Here is a 9,436-nt window from a genome sequence, read left to right as displayed (position 1 = left end):
CTAAATTTTAAGAGCTCTCCTATATTAAGGCTATTCAATCATTTGCACCACATTGTATTGCCTTTGATTTTCTTTCTGGTGCCTTTTTCACATACACAAGCACATGAAGTATTTCCATATTGGTAGGTATATAGACACATGCATATTTGTGCAATTGCACCAGTATATCTGTAATATAAATTCCTACAAACGGAGTTACTGGGTCAAAAAGCAGGTGAATTTAAAAATGTTGATAGCGGTTACTAATCACCCAGCACATTTAATGCCCATGGCAACCCTCTGTGATGGCTATTCCTATTGCGATTGCAAAGATCAGGAAAAGGAGGCTCTGGGGGTAACTTGCTCAGTGGTACACAGCTAGTAATTGGAAGAGCTCAGAATGGAAGACACATTCTCTGACTCTTAGCCAATATACTCACTGCCTCTGGTATATTACACACGCACACATGCACAGAAAGGACTTTATTTCCAATTTCTCAGACTTCTCCCTTACCAGAAATTAGGATTGTAGAGACTAAATTAAACAGTTTATTTTAAACATCAAAAGAGAACATGACCTAAGTTAGGAAAGGAAAATCTAAATTTGCTGCCAAGTGATGGTCTCAGCCCTGAAGTCTGTTCCAGGCATCATGTTGCTTAGAATAGGCAGTGAATTCTATTTTTATAGGGGTAGCCCCTCTATATCAAATCACAGAAAACACATTCCTATGTCCTCAGTGCTTTTGTTTTAATGACTCTGGGTATTGTAGAACTGATGGGAAATCTTCTAAGAAAAAAATTGCAGGCATTGAAAAAAATAGATTTTCTATTATATTCTACACAGTAAAAAAGTTTAGATGAAAACAGTTGAACCTAAAAAATGATTTCAGCTTGTAGGTAACATGAGAATATATACAATATTATTTATTACTCTTTTTCAACTGAGAAACAATGTGGCATTTCAAAATGGTATAATGTAATGAACTTTTCTGGCACAGTATATAACTTTAGCTACTGTCATTGAAGTAATTGACTGTTTCAGAAAAGGCTCCCAGAAGGACTGATAGAGGATGTCAATGAACTTGACTATTTGAAAGACAATGTCTTCTAGTTCTTTACTTTGCTATAACTGTACATGAGAAAAGTTTCTTGTGCCAATAAAGTCTCGCCTCTTAAAGAATGGAACTGCCTGTTTGGATGCAAAGGAACCTTATAAGATACGATAGTTTTAAGACGGGGAAGAAAGTGACATAGTCACAATTAAGGATCATTGATCTATCATGAGCCACTCTGGACAATCAAAGGGGGCGGAAATGGGATCGATGGGCAGCTCACAGGGAGGAAGCAAGGATGGCAAGGAACATCCTCTTCACAGATTCCACGGCACACAGCTTTTCATATATTAACACCTCTCTCATTGGGATATGTGACACACTCAATGGCATCTTACAACGATGGCTTGCTTGTTTATTTGTCACAGATGTTTATTTATCACAATCAACTGATGGCTTGCCTGTTTATTTATCACAGATATTTTCTTTCTTGGTGATACAGAAAATAATGATGCATCTCCCCTCACTCCCCTAGAGTCAATGAAGTAAGGATGCTTAGGTATAAATAAGCAAAGCATGGAGGACATCACGGAGGAGGAGGTGGCCGTCGTTCATACCCCCAGTTAGCAGTTAGTTGCAATTATGGTATGAGGGGCTAGCACACAAGACTTTAAACCAAGGTTAAAGGGATATGACGTGTTGGGGGGAAGAAGGAAAGCAAAAAAATGTGATGAGGCTGCTTATTCACCGTTAATCTGAGTAAGACCACAGCCCCAGCCCGGTGTGGGAAATTGCCACATTACTTCATCTCCCAGAAACAAAGAAGCTGTTTATTTTTAAAGTGCATATTAGCACTAGAGCCTGAAATCCAAGTAAATTAGGGTTGTTATAGAAAATACCAGATTGTTTTGAACACAGTGTTCGTATCTATTGATTGTGATTTGTAACAATTAATTAATACTCAGATGTAATATCCAAATAAAACACTTCTGTTCTACAATATGATTATAGCATTGATTTTCTACAGAACATTTTCAGGTGAGGTGGAGTTACGTAGCTAAGAAGGTGTGAGGAGAGCAGGCTTAGACTTTGAACTGGAATCGATTCTAGCCTTTTAAATTCAGAAGCATGATAACAGGATCCCAAGCCGTGACACCAGAGACCCCAGACCCAGTATTGCCCAGGCCTTGCTCCCTCGCTGAGGGCAAAGTCAGATGGTCTCATCTTGGACCTTGAGGTCCTTTCCAAACATACACGGTCATTGTGTGACGAGGCTGCCTGACCTAACAACTGTCATGTAAGGCCCAAAAGGAGGCCCTGCCCAGAGGGAAGAGTAAATACCACGAATGCCCAAAGGGCTGAGACGTCCGCCTTGGTTGGGATGGAGGTGACGAAAGGCTCCATGGAGAAAGCCCACTTGAGATGGGTTTTAAAGGTGGGATTTCATGATGTGGTAAAAAGGGCCAGATGGGGCGCATTCTGTAGAGAATGGAGGGCACATGCCAAAGCACAGTGGCAGGGAGTGTAATATTTAGTACATGGCTCTCAGTCTTGACTGCATATTAGAATCACCCAGGGGGCGCCTGGGTGGCTCAGTTGTTAAGCATCTGCCTTCTGCTCAGGTCATGATCCCAGGGTCCTGGGATCGAGCCCTGCATTGGGGTCCCTGCTCCGCGGGAAGCCTGCTTCTCCCTCTCCCACTCCCCCTGCTTGTGTTCCCTCTCTCGCTGTGTCTCTCTCTGTCAAATAAATAAATAAGTAAATCTTAAAAAATAAAGAATCACCCAGAATACTTTCCCCAAGCAATGCCTGGCCCAGCACTGTCCCTGCCCATCCAGATGCTCACCATCCGCCTCCATTCTGCCTGGTGCATTGCCGTACCATTCTACCTCACCCAGGTCAATGGAATCAGAATCTCTGAGAATGGATATTTTATTTTATTTTTTTAAAGATTTGATTTATTTATTTAGCGAGAGCAAGCAGGGGGAGGGGCAGAGGGAGAGAGAGAATCTCAAGCAGACTCCCCACTAAGCATGGAGCCTGATGCAGGGCTGGATCTCACGACCCTGAGATCACGACCTGAGCTGAAATCAAGCATCGGACGCTTACCTGATCGAGCCACCCAGGCATCAGAGAGTGGATATTTTAAAACATTTTTTCAAGTAATTCTGATGTGCAGTCCGAGTTGAAGACCTCTGGTTTTTGGTTTAGCAGGTAGAAAGAAGAGTTGTACTGAAGTTTAGGGTATGAGTTAGGAAGGTCCGAGAGATTGGAGAAACAGATCAGAATCTTTTCCAGAAGACACGCGGTGTTGGCAGGAGAGAGAATCCAAGTCAGCCAGATAAAGAGGCTATGGGCCATGGTAAGGGGATCAGCAAGAGATGTGAAGACATCAACAGAGATCACCCCTAGATCTGGGGAAGGAAGGAGCCCCATGAAAGCCAGACCCCGGAGGAGGGACAAGTCAGCAAGGGGCTGGAGGCTTGGAGGGGCTGTCAGCAGGCAGGGGGTGGGAGGATACCAACACCTCTCTCTGCCCAACTGTCAGTCTCTTGCTGCTTCTTCCAGACCCAACCAGAAGCCACCAGGCCATCCTCCCGGAACGACGAGCCTGGCATGAGATGGTGGGGAGGGAGAAGCAGATGACAAATGGAATATAAATAACATGGTGTTAAAGGCATTTCAACAAGTTTTGCCTGAATTTGCTAGGCAATGGTGAGCCACTGGAGGCTTTTGACCAGGAAAGTCATGATTAGAACCATGTCTTTAAAATGTTTAAGCTGCCATGATATTAAAACTTAATGTGAGTGGGGAAAATATTGACACGTAGGTTGATTAAGGCCAAAAGAAAGCAAGAGATCTCCTGCATGCACACTGGCCTTGGCCTGCCCCATGGGTCAGAGGCTCCCCCTGGGGCTGGTGATCACGGCCAAGAGCAGTGGGTGATCTGCCGGCAGCTGCCCTGACCTTGGCTTGCCTCTACAGTGTTCGCTGGCTGCAAGTATTCCATTCTCAAGAACAAAGGCCTGTCTGTTCATAAACCAAATTTATGGGATTGATTCATCCCGTGTCAACATTAAAGAACTATGAAAATGTTGGCAAACACACAAGAGCATGTAGATTCTGAATTCCTGCGTGGGACTGAGGAATGGATAGCTCCTTGGTGGACGTGTGGGAGGGAGGGGAGCCATTTCCAACTGTAGCCATCCTGGGAAAATACAGTGGGGGGAGGAGGGTCCTCACCTAGCCACTTGGCTCTCCACTTTCACTTGAGAGAGGACCTCTCCAGGCTTTTCACTATCGAGCAGCTCCAAATCGGGAATGAGATTGTCTGAACTGAGTGCTTCTGTTGGGGTCCAATCCAGGCAACTCCTTTTGCCTGCTGTGGGTCAGCAGTGAAGTTGAGTCTGTCTGTAAATAGAGAGCTCACCGTGGCAGAGGGAGCAGACCCTCTGCCCCCTTGCTAGTTCTGGGGCAAGAAAGGCAAAGGAGAAATGTAAAGGATGATTGTTTTACTTCAACACATGCAAAACCTCGACCAAAGTTCCCCAAGAGTGCCTGGGTGGCTCAGTCCATTAAGTGTCTGCCTTCGGCTCAGGCATGATCCCAGGGTCCTGGGATCGAGTCCTGAGTTGGGCTCCCTGCTCAGAAGGGAGTCTGCTTCTCCCTCTGGCCCTCCCCCCAATCATGCTCTCTCTCTGTCTCTCTCTCCCTCAAGTGAATAATTAAAATCCTTAAAAAAAAAAAAAAGTTGCCCAAGAAAGGGATGGGCTCCCTTGTGAAGTGGTGAGTCCATCCAGACAAGTACCCAAGCAGGTACCTGGTGGTACAATTACGACTGATATTTTATTTTATTTTATTTTTTAAAGACTTTATTTATTTATATGACAGAGAAGGAGAAAGAGCACAAGCAGGGGGAGCGGCAGGCAGAGGGAGAAGGAGAAGCAGGCTCCCCACTAAGCAAGGAGCCCAGTGTGAGCTCCATCCTAGGACCCTGAAGGCAGACGCCTAGCCGACTGAGCCACCCAGGTGCCCCTATGACTGATTTTTCAGAGGATTTTTCTCAAAAGGACCAGAACAAAGGTTACTTTAGATGACTCTCTGCTATTCATATACTGAAGTCCTAATTCCCATATTTTAGAACGTGATTTATCTGAAGACAGGGTCTTTAAAGAGGTAATTAAGTTAAAATGAGGTCCTTAGGGTGGGCCCTAACCCAGTATGATGGTGTCCTTACAAGAAGAGAATATCTGGACACAAACATTTGGCTTACAGAGAGAAAAGGCCGTGTGAAGGCTCAATGAGAGGGTGGCCATCTGTAAGCCAAGGAGAGAGGTCTCAGAGATATCAACCCTGACAGCACCTTGATCTTGAACTTGCTTTGGAATTTCTAGCCTTCAGGACTTCGAGAAAAGAAATTCCTGTTGTTTAAGCCATCCAATCTGTGATACTTGGTTATAGCAGCCTTAGAAAACTAATACACCCTTAATCTTTCTGAGACTCTACCATTTGATGTGAGAATTTGGAGAAAAAAAAAAAGATTCACTGGAATGTGGAATAACAGTCAGGATAACAAGTCTTGGCATTTAGTAAAACAGCAGGGGCCTCAAGCTGCAGTTGCACATTACTTAGCTTAAATAATTGAAATAGGAGGGTATCAAGAGGAGGAATTATAGGCAGGATGTATTCATTCATTAATGAATATCTGTTGAGGGCTTTCTGTGTGCCAAGAACATCAAATCAAAGCTATAAGCAGTCAGCCGGCCTGGCTGCAGAATGTCGGGATACTGTTGAGGCAACTGGGCAGGTAGGAAGTGTCCAGGCAGGTGGACACTGGGTATCTGGGTGCTAGGATGTAGGGGCAAATGGCTCTTGGGTGGGATAGAGAACTGACTTTCTCTGCACTCCTATAACTAAGAGCAAAGTGTGGAAGTTTCTTTCTTCTCTTCCCTGACCACACAAACTACATAACTGGATTTGGTCCATGATAAGTTTTCTGTAAATCGGTGCATCTCCAAGTGCACTGTGAGGGTGGGGCGAGGGGTTTTGTGCATGGCCAATCAGAGCACCTCTGGTTACCTCTTAGGCTTGTCTCTAAAATTTTATTTGTATAAAGGATTTCACAACAAAGACTCAGCTTGAAAGCCTCTGGGAAAAAGAAAACAATGCCCTAATTTTGAGCACAGATCATAAACTGAAGTTCTCATCCGATCCTTGCCACAGACTTCAAGCAACCCAGGATCTCGTCCGTGTCTTGGGCTGTAACTTCTCAGTACAACATCAGATAGAGTCTTGGCGTTTTTCCATTTAATTTGATAAATGTACACTACTAGCAAGGTGGAGTGGCTTAGTGTCTAAAGAAATCCACTTTGCAGTCTAAATTATTCAGGTAACCTGTCTATATTAATCAAACCAGTTGGAAAACTGCCAAATCTCCACTTCTTTTTGTATTACTTAGGGCCAAGACAAGATGACAAGAGAGGGGTGGGGAGGGCAGGGGAAGTTGGTGCTACCTCTATCTTCATAGAGATGCTATAAGATAAAGTCTACTTGCCTATATCTAACCAGCCCATGAGAGTCTGGCAGCAAATACTTGTTTTTAAGGTGGCTCTAGAATGTGAGCCTCAAGACAAGCTGTGTATCCTCAAGAATAGACCCTTTGGTAAGAATGCACTCCAGACATCTGTGAGGGACCGAGTTATGGAGACCAGACAATGTCTGCCTCCCAATATGGGTGCTCTGTCAAGCGTAATGTTAGACCGCGCCTGTCAGCCGAGCACCTGCGCTCGATGAAGAAGCCAGAACAGAAGTGAAAACTAATTGGAGAGGCAGATGTCAAGAGTCGTGAAATGAAACACTCTGACACCAATTGCTTCGGGACAATGTCAAGAATCATGGAGTCTTTGCAACCGTTCGGTTCCACCTGAGATTTCAGATTTCTAGAAAATAGAGATGTTTCTGCCTCACAAGGTACAAGGCAGGTGAAAGGTGGAGGTCAAGGGAGGGGGCACACTGTCACGTGGCAGCAGACGTGATCGCTCCCTTTGAGGCCTCCTGACAATTTACAGGATGGGGAGCCCAGAGTGGCTCTTTAGAAAGCACGTCTTCAATTGTTGAAGGTCTGCTCATGTCGGTTTACTATTTTTTTCTCAGCAAAATGGCGGTTTGGAAAGAGCTTTGATGGGGGCCTCAGAAGAACTGGATGAAAATCCCACCGGGCACACTAACCAGGAGTGAGATGTTAATGGCGCATTGATCTGGCAGGATCTGTGAGAGGAGGAAGGTGGTGGGCCATAGTGAGGAGTCTCTGATCTGCAGAGCTTAGTTTGTAAGCCAGTTTGAGCATGAGGGTGAGGCCTCTTCACCAAGGACTGATCCTCTTTGGATGGGTTCCAGGCTGGGCCCAAGAGTGGAAGTATGGATGGATCCACAGAACAGGGGCCTTAGGTGGGAGAACTAGCCTCACTGAGCTTCCTTCCGTCCCTCTGCCGAAGAAGAGGGCTTGGCTAGAAGATTCTGTCATTTCTTCCACTCCTAATATTCTACAATTTCATATCTACTCATCCATGAAGCACCAATTCTTCTCTCTGAACTAATTACTCAGAAAAAATTAATAGAGTTCTTAACATACTAAGTAATCTTTCCTTTTCTTTCATTGAAAATAATAGAAAATTAAGGCATAGATGACTGGTTTTCATATATAACTGCTCTCAATTTAAAAACTTTTTTTTCTAACCAAACAGTGTATAGTTTTGTGTTGCTTTTTATATAGAAAGCAGGTTGGTTTTTTTTTTTTTTTTTTTTTTTTTTTGATGTATGGCATTTTAGCCCAGATAAGCCAGAAGGATTACCTTCCATGCTTTAGCAATTCCGTGGACATTGGGAGTCCTAGCTCTGTTGGGCTGATCTGATTAAGAAATTTAAAGATCAGAAGTCACTCAGAATCCTCAAGTCTGGACATCCTCTTCTAAGGTCAAAAAAAAAAAAAAAATGCTACCAGGTGGGACTGTCAAAAAGATAAAAACCATTTTACTTCCTTTCTTACAAGAATCTTCCCAAGGTTAGTCTGACGGAACGTCAGTCCAGGAACTGATGTGCTGACCCATAAGCTTATATTTTCTGTTTTCTAGGATGAGATGTCATAAGGTGAGAGGGACAATTTAACATGATAAAGAGGCATAAGACTCTTGATATTAAAATTTCAATATCTAAATTAGAGGTCAAGTCAGGAAATTCAGAAATTTCTTCTAAAACAGCCTTTACAAAGCTAAGCAGATTCTTAAGTAGTAAAAGTCCATAACTCAAAGAATTTAAAATGAGAATGGGGTACCTGGGTGGCTCAGTCAGTTAAGTGACTGACTCTTGATTTGGGCTCAGGTCCTGATCTCAGGGTGTGAGATCAAGCCCCACCTTGGGCTCCTCGCTCGGCAGGGAGTCTGCTTGAGATTCTCTCTCTCTTCTCCCTCTGTCCCTCTCCCCTGCTCTCTCTCTCTCTATATATAAATCTTTAAGTTAAGGATAAAACTTGTCCCCACCGGGGTGCCTGGGTGGCTTAGTCATTAAGTGTCTGCCTTTGGCTCAGGTCATGATCCCAGGATCCTGGGATCGAGCCCAGCAACGGGTTCCCTTCTCAGCAGGAGGCCTGCTTCTCCCTCTCCCACTCCCCTTGCTGTGGTCCCTCTCTCGCTATGTCTCTCTCTGTCAAATAAATAAAATCTTAAAAAACAAACAAACAACCTTGTCCCCAAATCTGTAACATCTGGTTTTAAAAAAAATTCCTTGTAATTTAGATCTTCCCTGGCCCCATCTCTCTATGTGATCATGTGAAGACTAATGTCTCTTAAGCAGGAGTGATGTGTCATCAGCCTGGTAGAGTGATTTAAAGGACATCAGAAACTTGTAAAGCCGACAACCTAGGGACACGCTGAGTGGTGTAGTATTAATGACATACACTGAGTTGGGGGGTCCCCGAGTCCAACAGATGACCTCCTTGCATTATTTTAAGCGAACAGCTAAGGTCAAGGCTATGTCAAGTCATTAAAAGACGTCACGATTAAATTGTCTTTTAAAGGGATGGTTTATTATGACAACATGACATAATTGTAAGTAACTCTTTTTGACATGGAGCATTTTTAGGGTGATGACTTGCATAAAAACAAGGGGTGGTTGAAACACACTGTATCCACAGAATGCAGTATCAGATTTGGGAGGACAAATGAAATGCACCCCAGAAAGTCATGCATTTATTGATAAGTATACCTGATAATAGATAGTAATTTTACCTTTTTTATTGCTAACATGGAGGCAGTGTTTTGTTTTGTTCAACATGAAGGAGCTGAGGGCAGTCCTAAAGCTTATTAAGCCTTAGGGATGAGTCGGCTTAACACATGCACTTGTTTTCATGG

Source organism: Phoca vitulina, unplaced genomic scaffold (genome assembly GCF_004348235.1).
Source record: "Phoca vitulina isolate PV1807 unplaced genomic scaffold, GSC_HSeal_1.0 scaffold22, whole genome shotgun sequence".
Taxonomy (NCBI): Eukaryota; Metazoa; Chordata; class Mammalia; order Carnivora; family Phocidae; genus Phoca; species Phoca vitulina.
This window is presented reverse-complemented; position numbering follows the sequence as displayed.